Source organism: Danio rerio, chromosome 11 (genome assembly GCF_052040795.2).
Source record: "Danio rerio strain M-AB ecotype USA chromosome 11, GRCz13ab, whole genome shotgun sequence".
NCBI classification, from domain to species: Eukaryota; Metazoa; Chordata; class Actinopteri; order Cypriniformes; family Danionidae; genus Danio; species Danio rerio.
In genome coordinates this window covers 7,673,991-7,689,209 of record NC_141031.1, presented here as the reverse complement: position 1 = coordinate 7,689,209, position 15,219 = coordinate 7,673,991, and the positions used below count along the sequence as shown (strand labels likewise).

The following is a 15,219-nucleotide window of genomic DNA, read 5'->3' as shown; positions in this document are numbered from 1 at the left end:
TAGCTGAGGCAAACGTAACGGTTTACAAAATATGAACATTTACTTTTAAAAATGCAGGGTTACACTAAATTCATTTATGTTGGCCTAACAAATTTCGATTACGTTAACTTAGCAAACTTAAGTGGATTAAACATAAAACAATTAAATTGTCCTAAATAAATCTCAAGAATTGTGTGGTTTCAGTTCATTTTAGATTAGTTTGAACAAGCATCAAAAAAGGATGTTTTCTGGTATTTATTTTTTTATTTTTATTTTTACTAAAGAACTGCGCAAAAATAATATTTTATTCATTAATATTATGTCTGTAAATAGCATTAATGTGAAAAGGAACAAAAGCTGTTGGCTTCAAACTGCCCCATAGCATTCATTTTAACCAGAAACTTCAGTCAAATGTTGTTGAAATGCGTATTTGGAGTTGCACACAAAATGTAGGCTCAGGCACATATTTCCAATGAGCCTATGTTGATACTTTTAGTTAACAATACCTTTGTGTACTTTCCAAAGTTTGACTCCTGGATATCTTATTTTGGAACATAGACAGTTGGTAATAGCTATTCTTGCAGGCTTGTGAAATGGCTTTAGGGCTGTTTGTTATCGGCAGCAAACTTGGCTTCGTTTTGCAGCTAGTTAGCTGATCAGAGAATGTAAACAAGAAATATGGCGGTTCGTTTTTGCTCACAGGTTAAAGCAGCACATAACACAGCAGTCAAACACATAGAGAGCCTGTGTGTTGCATTAGCCTGGCTGAACAGTGTCTTCGTCACCCCGCGCTCCTTCAAGCCCACGCATAATGCAGCGCTGGAAAACAGTCATGCAGAGAATGTGTGACATAATGTGACACCATGTTTTCTTTCCATTTCTTCCTGTTTATAGTGAAATTAATGCATGATGGGATTGGGAACGGTGGTTTTGCTGGAGGGCCTGAAACTCGATTTCTATACTCCTTGTGAAATGTCTTGAGGAAAGGTTCAAGACTGTTGCGACATGATTTCTTAACCTCGTTCTGTTTGTTTACATATTGACTGTGACCAATTTGCTGCCACAATGATGCTGTCAACTATCTCATGTATTTCAAAGGGATTTTTTTTAATACTGTGCACAATCATCTTGACGGTAATATTAGATCATATGTAATAATGCTGAACATTCAACACAAACAGAAATTACTCAATAGCAGTCAAATGATGTTCCTAACACTGGATCTACCAGAATTCTATAACTCCTAGAACAGCCACAGTGGTCATTCTGACCGTTAATATACTACCTAACAAAAGTCTTGTCGTCAGTTGAAGTTTTAGGAACAACAAATAATAACTTCTAGTTGATCATTTGGTATCAGTAGTGGCTTATATGAAAGGAAAAGGCCTTTAAATTATGCTTATTTGACCAAAACAAAACATGATCATGCCTTGATTTTAAATAATTTAATAAGGTTTGACTTTGCTTAGACAAAAGTTATGTCAATTAACAGAAATAATGTCCAGTATAGAATATAAAGTCATGCTGCAGTGGAAAAATAATTAATATTGAGCATGACTCCCATTAGCTTGGAGAACTGCATCCATACATCTCTGCAATTACTCAAATAACTTATTAATAAAGTCATCTGGAATGGCAAAGAAAGCGTTTTTGCAGGACTCCCGGAGTTCCTCAAGATTCTTTGAATTCATCTTCAATGCCTCCTCCTTCATCTTACCCCAGACATGCTCAATAATGTTCATGTCTGGTGACTGGGCTGGCCAATTTGCCCTCTCCTGTGGTTTGTAATGTAATGGGCAGCACAAATGTCTTGATACCTCAGGCTTTTGATGTCGCCATCCACTCTACACATCTTGTATGCCCCCATACTGATTGTAACCCCAAACCATATTTTGTCCTTCACCAAACTTGACTGATTTCTATAAGAATCTAAGATCCATGTATGTTCCAATAGGTCTTCTGCAGTATTCGTGATTATTAGGAGGCAGTTCAACAGATGATTCATCAGAAAAGTCTACATTCTGCCACTTGTATAAATGATCAACTACTAGATGTCAAATTGCTGTTGCTCTTACAACAGGGATCGATGACAAGATTTTTGTCAGGTAGTGTTTAAGACAATACAAAACTGCATTTTTTTCATATCATATTTGTATTCAAAGCTTCTATTAAGATTTTAAAACAAACTTTGAATGTCTTCATATTGCTAAAAAAATTATATATATTTTTTATCTACAGTTGAAGTCAGAATTATTAGCCCCCCTAAATTATTAGACCCCTTGTTTTTTTTTCCCCCAATTTCTGTTTAATGAATAGAAGTTTTTTTTCAACACATTTCTAAACATAATAGTTTTAACAACTCATTTCTAATAACTGATTAATTTTATCTTTGCCATGATGACAGTAAATAATATTTGACTAGATATTTTTCAAGACACTTCTATACAGCTTAAAGTGACATTTAAAGGCTTAACTAGTTTAATTAGGTTAACTAGGCAGGTTAGGGTAATTAGGTAAGTTATTGTATAATGATGGTTTCTTCTGTAGACAGTTGAAAAAAATTTGCTTAAAGAGGCTAATAATTTTGACCTTAAAATGGTTTTTAAAAACTGCTTTTATTCTAGCCGAAATAAAACAAATAAGACTTTCTCCAAAAGAAAAAACATTATCAGGCATGTTGTGAAAATTTCCTTGCTCTGTTAAACATCATTTAGGAAATATTTTAAAAAGAAAGAAAAAATCAAAGGGGGCGAATAATTCTGACTTCAACTGTAGTTGTGGACAAATTACTAGACCACCCACAGAGGTGCAAAGACAAAGCAGGAGAGCAAGGTTTTTCACCACAGTTTTTTGAAAGTTTGAAAGACATGTTTAAAGTTGTGTTTTTGCAATCAAAAAGTTATGTTTTTGTTATTAGAATGTTGCTAAGCAACAGAAGCACCTATGTCAAAGGCACAGGAAAAAGTAAAGGACGCTGAATGCATGTGGTAAATTTCAAGGTGGAAATACTCAGAACTCTTTTGTGTTGCGCAGATTGAATAAAATAACAATGTTAGAATGAAAAATACACACATTTAGGAAAAGTCAATGTATTCTTCATATGAATTTTATTTTTAAAAAGTTGTTAAAATAATAATGAATCTATTTAAAATGACTGCCTTTGTGGTTCTTCAAGTTCCACCTCATTTTTTTCTGTGGGATGCACTGGAAAACAACGCCATTCAGTTGCAGACAATGGCATACTGGCTCTAGGATGTGACATCGATGGGTCTGATGTCATCGAACTTTTCATGCAGCATTCCACGCGACCCTCAAATGGCTGGCGGAGCCAGAATGCTTTTGGGAAACATGTCATATAAGTGACCTGTATCCAGGGAAACAACCCTCTCTACATTGGACCCTGAACCTGTCCAGAAATCAAAGCCTTTAGCGTCCTGAGGAATCTTCCTGATATAAATAGATTACCGGCATTTCAGCTGTCTTCTGCCACCCGCAGAAGGGCTGCAGATACAGAAAATGCCTTTTTCTGCCTCCCTCTGTCTGCCGTTTTTTTTTTTTATCTCTCTAGCCTCTTTATTCGTGTTCTTTCAGCTCTGGTTTGTTGTGAAGGTCTCTGCCATTCAGTGTAATTTTCCACAATCTGAGTCCAGAGGAGGATATCATGAGCACACTTGGGGGTGACAGCGCAACCGTCTGAAAGCAGGGATCAATTCTGGAAGCCTGCTTCACAAAGAGGTCAAAAATAACAAGTAGCGTTTCTCTCTGATCAGGGCGTAGGTTTCGATTTTAATAAGAGCTGAACATACAGTATGCAAATGATGCCATTCAATTATTTATACATCGTTCATGCAGACTTAGTTTTGCTCTGTGTCTTTGCACCCATGGAGCACATCCTGCTGCATATATCTTTGTTTTAGTCCTTCGCTAAATGATAACCACGGATGTGACTACAACAAAGAGCAGTACTTAGGTTCTGGAGAATAAAAAATACAGTTTTTCCCCAATGACAAATATTTATCTTCTAGCTATAGTCCATAAACATTTAAAGACTACCATGAGCTGCCATGGTTGCTCATTGAAGTATAAACATCTGAGGAATTTATTGATTGTTAAAAAGAGTGCTTCCTCAAACGCATAACTTCATCTACTCTTACCTTTTTTTAGTCTGTTTTGTCATCCAAAATACAATACAGTAAATCTAATATTGTAGTCTAATATTCTATTACCGGTTTTCAGTTTTAATATATTGTAAAATGTATATATATTTATATTTTTATCTAGTCATAACTCCAGCCTTCGGTGTTACATGTTTACTCAGAAAGGATATGATGATTTGCTAATAATGAAACAATTACTGTTATTCATTCATTCATTCATTTTCTTGTCGGCTTAGTCCCTTTATTAATCCGGGGTCACCACAGTGGAATGAACCGCCAACTTATCCAGCACGTTTTTACGCAGCGGATGCCCTTCTAGCTGCAACCCATCTCTGGGTCTCACACACATTCATACACACACACACATTCTCACACACACACACACACACTCATACACTACGGACAATTTAGCCAAACCAATTCACCTGTACTGCATGTCTTTGAACTGTGGGGGAAACCGGAGCACCCGGATGAAACCCACGCGAACGCAGGGAGAACATGCAAACTCCACACAGAAACGCCAACTAAGACGAGGTTCGAACCAGCGACACAGCGACCTCCTTGCTGTGAGGCGACAGCACAACCTACTGCGCCACTTTTTTTGTATTTTATAGTAAATAATGACATTTTTTTATTCCCTTCAAGATTATTTGAAGACCAAACAAAGAGTTCAGATGCAAAAACCTCTAAACGCCTTTCTTAAGGTTCAATAATTTCAATTTTATGCCAAAGGATAAGTTATTTTCATGAAATAACTCAACCATAGGAGAAATGCTCAATTTTGATGGAAATTTCAGGCGGCACTTCAGAGGTTTTTGCATCTGAACTCTTCAAACAGTTCCAAAAAAAGCTATATATTAAATATCTGGTATTTCATATTCACATTATACAATATTTACTGTCAGTTTAATGTGTTGTAGCGAATTAGCTCATAAAATTATAAATATAAATAATTTTAAAAATAACAATGTCCTTGCTGGATGTACATCTGACTTCATCTAACTTCTGAATGATATTGTTTATATTTATTAATGTATATATTTAGTTGATATTTATTTATATATTATTCATATTTATTAATGGTAGTGAGTTTGAATTTTGCTCGTACTGCTTTATATTTTATAGTAAATAAAGATTATTTTGATTCCTTTTAAGATTATTTGAAGACCTAACTAAGAGTTCAGATGCAAAAACCTCTAAATGCCTTTCTTAGGTTCAATTTTATGCCAAAAATACATTCTTTTCATGGTCTATAAAATAAAATAACTCAACATCAATATAGGAGTCTGAGAAAAATCCGCATTTCAATGGAAATTTAAGGCAGCACTTAGAGGTTTTTGCATCTGAACTCTTCAAACAGTAAAAATATCTGTTTATTGTACATTTCTTTATTGTCAGTTTAATGAGTTGTAGCGAAATTTAATATAAATATGCATAATTAAAAAATAGCAGTGACCTTGCGGATTAAGAATACTCACATCTCACTTCTTCTGAATGGTAGTGTTTATATTTATGATATTTATTATTGTCAATACATATTGAGTTGATATTTAATTATATATTATTCATATTTATTAATGGTAGCAATAAATATGACCTGTGAAATATGAGCCCCTTAAGAATAATAAAATATAAATAACAGTGTCCTTGCAGAATAAGAATGTTTACATCTCACTACTTCTGAATGGCATTGTTAATATGAATTATGTTTATTCATTTAAATACATATTTAGTTGATATTTATTTAAATATAATTCATATTTCTTACTGGTAGCAATGAATTTGAGCTGCATAATATGAGCTCTATAAGAATAATAAAATTAAAAAATATAAATAAATTGGTGGTTCATTCTGCTGTTGCAACGCCATTAATATAGGGACTAAGCCAAAAAGAAAATGAATGAATGAATGAATGAATGAATCATTGAATGAATGAATGAATAATATAACAGTGCACAAGTAATAAGAATATTTACATCTCACTACTTCAGAATGGTAGTTTATATTAATTTTATTAATAACATTTATTTTTAATTATTATAATAACTTTAATTTTAAAGTTTATATTTATTCATGTAAATTCATATTAAGGTGATATTTATTTATATATTATATATTTATTGATGGAAACAATGAATAAGAGCTGCACAAAATGAGCTCTGTAAGAATAATAAAATAAAATAAATAAAAAAATTAAATAAATAAATAAAAATAATAATAAATAAATAAATAAAGAGTTGCATAATATGAGCTCTATAAGAATAATAAAAAATAAATAAATAAATAAATAAATAAATAAATAAATAAATAAATAAATAAATAAATAAATAAAATAACAGTGTCCTTGAGGAATAACAATATTTACACCTCACTACTTCTGAATGGTAGTTTATATTTATTATATTTAATAATGTAAATGCATATTTAGTTAATATTTATTTATATATTATTCACATTTGTTAATGTTAGTAATAAATATAAGCTACACAATATGAGCTCTAAAATAATAATAATAATAATAATAATAATAATAATAATAATAATAATAAAATTAAAATAAATAAAATAATAACAGTGTCCTTGCAGAATAAGAATATTTACATCTCACTACTTCTGAATGGCAGTGTTTATATTAATAATGTTCATTAATGTGAATACATATTTTGTTGATATTTATTTATATATTATGTATATTTATTAATGGATGTAATGAATAAGAGCTGCATGATATGAGTTCGATAAGAATAATAAAATAAAATAAAATAAAATAAAATAAAATAAAATAAAAATAATAATAACAGTGTCCTTCTGGACTAAAAATATTTACATCTCACCACTTCTGAATGAAAGTGTTTATATTAATTATATTTATTAATGTAAATACATAGATATTTATTTATTTATTTGTTTGTTTGTTTGTTTCTATGTATTATTCGTATTTATTAATGGTAGCAATACATATATGCTGCATAACATGAGTTCTATAAGAATAACAAAATCAAAACGAACTCACACAACCGTGCATTGACAGCTGCTTATTTAGAGCATTCCTAAATGGCTTTACTTGGTTCAACTGTGTTAGGATGCTACCAAAAGAAATACTGCTCTCCATTCAGCAGTATAAAGCAAGCCAGCGCAGAGCGTTTTGGAAAAGAGCCACAGTCAATAACTTTTATATCGTACAGTCACTGTTGCTAATTCTGTTGCGTCATTCACATTCAGAGATATTTTATTTCACTGTTTCGATACAATATGAGACGCGCAGAAAGCCAGACAGTTTCTCTCTAAGAACGTGAGCTTCTAAAATGTTTTTTTTTTTTTTTTTTTGGAGGACAGGAAACCATTTGGTGCAACAGAATGAATTAAGCCAAAGCAATACAAGATTATCCAATTATAAGACTAATATGGCTTTAGCAAAGGTAATTGCTTTGATGGGGCTTGTGATTCGCAAGCATGCACCAGACAGAAAGTCCAATAGGAAACCAAAAAAAAAACAACAACCGCACCACAAAAGGCTTCTTCTTTCCTTATGTATTCTGTGACATAATCTATGAATCACATTAAACTCTGTGAATGAAAGCCTACGCACACGCCCGCACACAAAAGATGTTTCTACGCTCCGGCCGGGCATGTTTTGCTTTCTCTTAATTGCAGTGGAGTAACCAGACACACCACTGGAGGTTGGTGAAGCAAACACTGAGTAGATCTTATCAGGATACAACAAAAGAGGCCACTGGAGCCGTGGTGGTGTGTGACAGGGGGCCGCATCGGCTGAGGAGGCCGGCCGTGGGCTCGGAGCAGTCCAATCGCAGGCTAATGTGTGTCCAAAGTGCTTCATCCAATAAAATAAAAACAATAAATAAATAATAAATACAATGCAATAAAGCGGCGATGTTTATAATGGGATGGGTTAGAAATATGCATAATTACAGGGCTGCATGATATTGGAAAAATCTGCTATATTTTTGTTTTGCTGCGATAAATTTTGCGATATGATGACCAGATGACTTAAATAGCATTATTTGGAAATATTTTATTAATTTAGATCAACTTGGGTGATCAAGTCTATGCAATACATTTGTAAAAATTCTAATAAATTAAGTATATATATATATATATATATATATATATATATATATATATATATATATATATATATATATATATATATATAAATATGACAGAGGACAAATAAAGGTTACATAAACAGTGCGTTATGGTTATCTGGCCTAACAGTATTCAAATAACTTGAATGAACAATCAAACGTAAAATAACTTGGTCAATGTTGTATTAATAACTGTATACAATAATATAAAATAATATTTGACAATATTATTACAGATAAATAAAAACTTTTCATTTTTAATAAACAATCTAGTCCTGCGATACCGATGCTGAAACCATATATTGTTCAGCCCTTATTTAGTTATTTAATTTAATTACAATGTTTTGTTTTGTTCTGTCTGTCTGATTTATGCTTTTAAATGTGTGTTTGACTTATTTAAAACACACACACACACACACATGTAGTTTTATTTCATTAAAATTGTAGCTTTATTTATTTAAGCCCAAAAGATAGACAGGTGTGGAATAATAATAATATAATGGGAAAATGATGAAAAATGAAATAAAGCTTTGTTACACTTTTTGGATGCTTAAAAATTCCCTTTCACATTTTTCCTGAGTCATACAGTAATGAATATCATACATTATTTCCATGGATTACAAAATACACTATGCATAGGCCTGTGTAAGTTTCTGACGGTATGATAACCATAGATAAAAAAACTAAAAACACAGTGTCACGGTTTAACAGTATTGTGATTACTGCTCTAAAAGAAGTTATTTTTAAATGTCTGGGTAAATGATTAAATAATTACTTAATTAAATAAATAAATAAATAAATAAATAAATAAATATATATATATATATTTTTTCCGTTTAACAATTTAGTATATTTTAAGAAATAATTTGGAACAGTAAAGATGTTAGGCTAAATAGTAAACATATATCATTTACTTCTGCTGTCTTCATTTGTTTAAAAACCAATTTCTTAGTAACACATAAACATACATAAAAAAAAAAACTTATTTACCTTGGGAACAGTATACCAGAACATTTAAGTGGTGTTAAAACCTTGACTTTTCCAAACGCTTTATACCTTGAAACCGGTTATCGTCCCATGCCTAAAATACACCCACTAAAATTTTATTCTGAGTAATGATTTTTTTTTGTTTGTTTGTTTTGTTTTGTTTTTTAACAGAAAAATGTCAAGGATTTTAACAATTTAATCATATAATTATTAATTCTACAGATTATAAACATTTGTTTGATAATTTTTTAACATTATGTTAATTTATGAAATTTACGTCTATCAAATAAGTGAATGTGAAAATAAGAATAACATTTATTTCGTACAGATATTTATCTTTATCCCTTTGACTGCCACTCTACCAAGGGTGGACCATGTTTTTACTGTTTTATGTAATGTAATTTAAAATTAATGTAAGTAATTTAAAAAATGACTTCACACACAGTATTGTTGCTTGACAAAAAAAATCTAACAAACATCATCCTGTTGTACTACTACACTTGACTTGTTTTATAGCAAAAAAAAGGAAAGAAAACATGTTAAATAAGAACCTGAAATATTTAATGGCATACTTCAGAAAAATAAAAGTGATTTAGTATTCAAAAATGTTTCATTTAAAATAAATTTACAGTTCATATTTTTAGATTTTTCATAGTATACGTATTAATTCTGGTACTTTTACCATAAACCGACATTTGGTAGAGGTTGATATTTTAGAAATGATGGCATGTGTTGAAGAAAAAACATGTTATTTATTTATTATGTTGTTAACTTGTGACATTGGGATTTAAGAAATGCAATCCAAATATTTTTTTCTTGGTGGGTTAGTTAAAGGGTTAAGATGAATTACGTTATTTCATTCATAATTTCACATTTTCATTTACACTAAAGTTATTTAAAACATATATGTAATGACTTGTCTAAATTTAATTTAGACGCCAAAATATGTAAACACTATTACAATTTTACCATCAAAAATGACTTTTGCTGATTGTTCAAGCTACTTATTTAAAATGAGTTGAAACAAAGCATTTCTGGGGACAACCTAATTGTTTTATGTTCAATCCACCTAAATTTCTACAAACTATCAAGTGAATATAATCAATTGTGTGGAACCCTGCATTTAATAATTATGTTATTTTGATGTTATTATGTTTTTTATATATATATATATATATATATATAATTCTTTCATTTCCAAGAGATGGGTTGCGGCTGGAAGGGCTTCCCCTGCGTAAAAACATCCTGGAGAGGTTGTCGGTTCATTCCGCTGTGGCGACCCCGGATTAATAAAGCGACTAAGCCGAAAAAAAAAATGAATGAATGAACTCTGAGTTTTAAATGCAAGAAGCTAAACAAAATTTCCCCTAATGATTATTTTCTTTCCCAGATTTTCAGCTTGATATCTCATAGAACTCTCTTGGCTCTTGTGTGTGGCGCGAGACAAGCCGCCCCACCACTGTTTGTGTTAACAGCGGCGAAATTCACACCAGGCATGTGTGAGTTATGCAAATGCCATTAGGAAGTGTTTGACACTTCGCAGTTTTATGGTGATCAGAGCCTTTTCAGCAGGTGCGACAAACCAAAGATATCAAAACTGCCATGTGGCTGAAATACACTTTAAATAAAGGGTTTGACGGGCAATAACTAGCAAGATTTATACATTTATTATACACGTGTCATTTATTGTGAATTAAGATTTATACACCACCTGAAAACCTGCTTAAATACGCTTTTAATTGTTGTGTACTTTCTGAAGATGTGGCAATATTCGGCTGGGATATAATTATTGAAAAATCTGGAATCTAAAATAAATTATGGCTGCCTTAAATTTTTTAGTAGAATCAAATTAACTTTTCAAATTAACTTCATCAATCAAACTGACTAAAATATTAAATGAAACTCATTATAGCTTATTGTTTGTTGTTGAAAGCTTATGGATTTATTCAAATAGGTTAAAGCAAAATAAAAAAGTTTTTTTTTTTAAGTCATTACATTTTTATAGTGTAGATTAAAAAACTAAAAATCTAAATACTGAGAAAACACCTTTAAAGTTATCTATAGGAAGAGTTGCACATTACTAAATTGCGTTTTGATGTATTTAAAGTAGGAAATTTGCAATAAAATCTTAATAAAACAAGATATTTACTTAATATTCTAATGATTTTAACATTATCATAACATACATTATCATCGTGGTTTACAAAATACACCTAAAATAAAAATTCTGTGTAATGTTTGTTTGCTTCTTTGTTTTGTTTTGTTTTTTTATCAAAAATTTCACAATTCTTTATAATGTAATTATATAATTATAAATTCTACAGATTTGAGACGTTTGTTTAATCATTTGTTAACATTAATTATGTTAATTTGTGAAATGTATATATTTTTCTATTTTAATAAGTACATGTAAAATTGATATGACATTTTAATTTTTACAGAAATTTATCTTTAGAATGATGGACTTATTTCATTAACAATTTCACATTTTCATTTTATAAGTTATTTAAAACCTTTAAGCATTTAATATACTACATCTCATAAAATGACATTTCTCATTTTAATTTAGACCCAAAATATGTAAACACAATTACATTTTACCCTCAAAAATGACTTTTTCTGCTTGTTCGAGCTACATGTTTAAAATAACTTGAAACAATACAATTCTTAAGTTTTTTGGAGACAACTTCATAGTTTTATGCTCAATCCACTTACATTTGTAAAAGCTATTAAGATAATTTAATCGATGTTAGAACAACATGATGGAATTGTGTGGAACCATGCATTTAATAGTTATATTATTTTTAAATAATACTATTATTTAATATCATTTAAAAAATCTGGAATCTAAAACAAAGCATTGCTGCCTTACATTTTTCAGTAGAATCAAACTAACTTTTTTAATTTACTTCATCAAACTGACAAAAAATATTCTTATAAACTTTGTGAAACTTATTTTTATAGTTGATGAAAGCTGATTAGCTTATTCAAATATGTAAAAGCAAAATAAAAATAGATTAAACATATTTAACATACATTAAATTTATATTTTTAAGTCATTACATAATTATAGTGTAGACTAAAAAAAATCACGATACTGTCTTTAAAGTTACCTATATAAAGTGGTACACGTTACTAAATTGTGTTTTGATGTATTTAAAGTAGAAAATCTGCAAAAAAAAAAAAATCTTCTTGGAACATGATCTTTACTTAATATTCTAATACTTTTTGGCATTTGTTGAAAAAAATTGACCCATTCAATGTAATTTTGGGTATTCACAAAAATAGCCAGTATAATGGTCCAGGGTCACACATAAAGTGTGTATTTTTGCTCGCATCAATGTATTATTTATTTTTCCTTCTATAAATCTGCTCAGTCTTGACTCATCGTTTTATGTTATGCATGTAACAGGCGTGTCAATGCAAATTGGAAATGCATTGTGGTCATTATAGCTCAGCTTATACCGTCTGCCGCTTGATCCTGAGCAGAGTTACGGCCTGGCGATGGTGCATGTGCTCAAGACACATAGAGCAGTGGTGCTCATTGTGAAAGATGTGATCACACTCTATCTTTCTCTCTACGCATCATTTCCTGTCCTCTGTTTTCACGTCTCTCAGGATAAAATGCCTTTAAAGTACGTCAGAAAATGTCTGTACTGTTCAAACAAGAGTAAATTTCATCATGATTTCAAAATAAATATGTTTGAAACTGTATTGATATTGAAATAATGTCAATGAAAAAAAATTGTTGAGTCACAGGAGCATAAAAATTGGCCGTTCCACATAAGAATAAAGCCAAACCTGAATGCAAATGCAATAGGATATAAAGACTGAAGGTCAAGTTTACCCATGAGAGCTTTTTTTGGGGAGGATTTTTTGTTTGTTTGTTTGTTTGTTTGTTTGTTTTAACTTACTATTTTATTTGCTGCTTAATTCTTATAGAAATCATTAAACAAATGTTTATTGAATTAAATTACTATTTGGGAATTTGAAGAAGAGCTACATTACCAAGAACACTTAGTTTATTAGTTTTTTTTACATGGCTTTGAGAATCTCAGCCAAAACATAAAACTCATTTTTGAGGTGAAACAAGTCCAGAGGAGCTGGAATATTTTATAATGGCAAAAAGAAACACTTGTAAGATATTTTAAAATTAAATGAAAAAAAGTTGTCATTTAAAATATTATATATTTAGTACTTTTTATTTGTTCACTTTATTTGTTTAACATTTTGTAACATTTTTCCCCTAAAACTTTAAACAAATCATCATATGTGCAAATTTTGGGGAAATTTTAATAGAATGCAATAAATATAAAGATTAGGATTTTAATAATAATTCAGATAATTAATAATGCAGATAAATTCAGTAAATTTTCAGTATCATATTGAGTAAATAAAAAAATTAAACAAACAAAAAAAATAAATTACTAAATTAATGACACAATAATAAATAAATAAATGAATGAACAAATTAATCAATTATTATAAATGAATAAATGCATAAATGCATAAATAAATAAATAAATAAACAAATAAATAAATAAATACATAAATTAATAAATAAATAAATACATAAATGAATGAATGAATGAATAAATAAATAAATAAATAAATAATTGAATGAATGAATAAATAAATAAATAAATAAATAAATAAATAGTCATTTAACAACTTAATAATGTTCAATCCACTTAAATTTGTAAAAACTAATAAATTAACTTGATTCCTTCATGTTGTCTTAACACAAATCGCTGCTTTCAGCCAAAATATGCAAATAAGTAGATAAACATTGTCATAATTCTTTAACAGTAGATAATATAACAATTGCTTGAAATAAATGTGCAAAATTCAATGATCGTGACATAAAATTTGACTTTAAATTGACAGCACTCACATTTATTTTATTAAATCGTAGCTTAACTTAAATCTGCCACTTAACTCATTTAAGCCTTTTTATATTACCTTGTATTTCTAAAAAATTAATTTAAAGTTCAACAGAGAGTCTGATATCATTCGGTTTAATAAGACAACAGCCTCTTTGTTTTCTTTATGTGCCCCAATAAAACATTACGAATGAAATCTGTTTAAAAAAAAGCCACAAATTCACGATATCATGCTGAGGAGATTCCACGTGAACTGTCAGATTACCGCTGAATGAAAAACTCAGCTTTCCATTCAGCATTGTATTGATATGTCAGTCGTGGTAAAGAAAACAAAACAAGGATTTATATACATGGATTCAGTTTGTTCAGGCAGTAAATATTGCAGCTGTCATTTCTCAACCTAGCGTGCCTGATGCATTGTGTTAAATAAGCACACACACACACACACACACACCACACATTGTCGCTGACAAGCTGCATTTGAGCCAGAACGACCAGGTGAGCGGTGTCAGAGCGTAAAAAAAAACCCCACTCCAAGGCTGTTTGTGTTGAGCACATTAGCACCAAAGTAAAGAGTAATGACCGCTACCCTTAAGTGATTCATTTAGCTCGGCAACCTGTCCGTTTGTAGGAATTAAACTCATTCTGTGTCATCTGACGCAATGTCGCCGAAAGCCTCCTTCACAAAATCAATGGAGGCGGAGCTGTCAGATGTCACTTGCAGAACGATTATCCAATCAGCGGACAGCCGTGGCCCGCGCAGAGGTCTTACACTTTAATAAACTCCTAATCTCTGCATTTGAATTTAGATTAATGCATGGAAGCAACAGCATTGATTTGGTCATAATGAACAATCCTCTAGCTCACTTTATTTTGAAGGACCTCAAAGTGCTGTTCTACTCTAGAAGAAATGTCTTGATTTTAACGGTAGAAAGCTGTAAAATCAGAGCTGATTCACAGCGTTTCCTTAATAAAGACGATGAATAAGCTGCATTTTCTGTATGACACTTCACTTTTTATGTTTTATTGTTGTTCTCACTATTTATTACCATTATAAATTGTGTTAAGTCTAATGTTGATGCATGTTTATTGCATTACTTTAGTGTC

At 30.5% G+C, this 15,219-nt stretch overlaps 2 protein-coding genes across 51 annotated transcripts in view; one reads left to right on the top strand and one right to left on the bottom strand.

Annotated features, from left to right (window-relative positions):
• Window positions 1-2,605, top strand: part of LOC147841653 (uncharacterized) — a 202,134-nt gene extending 199,529 nt beyond the window's left edge. Inside the window, exon 2 of the mRNA XM_087273239.1 lies at window positions 2,089-2,605. The gene's annotated coding sequence lies outside the window, so the exon portion shown is untranslated. The remainder of the gene's footprint in view (window positions 1-2,088) is intronic.
• The window catches only part of adgrl2a (adhesion G protein-coupled receptor L2a), a 272,313-nt gene that overhangs the window by 185,734 nt on the left and 71,360 nt on the right, over window positions 1-15,219 (bottom strand). The gene's annotated exons all lie outside the window — the stretch shown is intronic.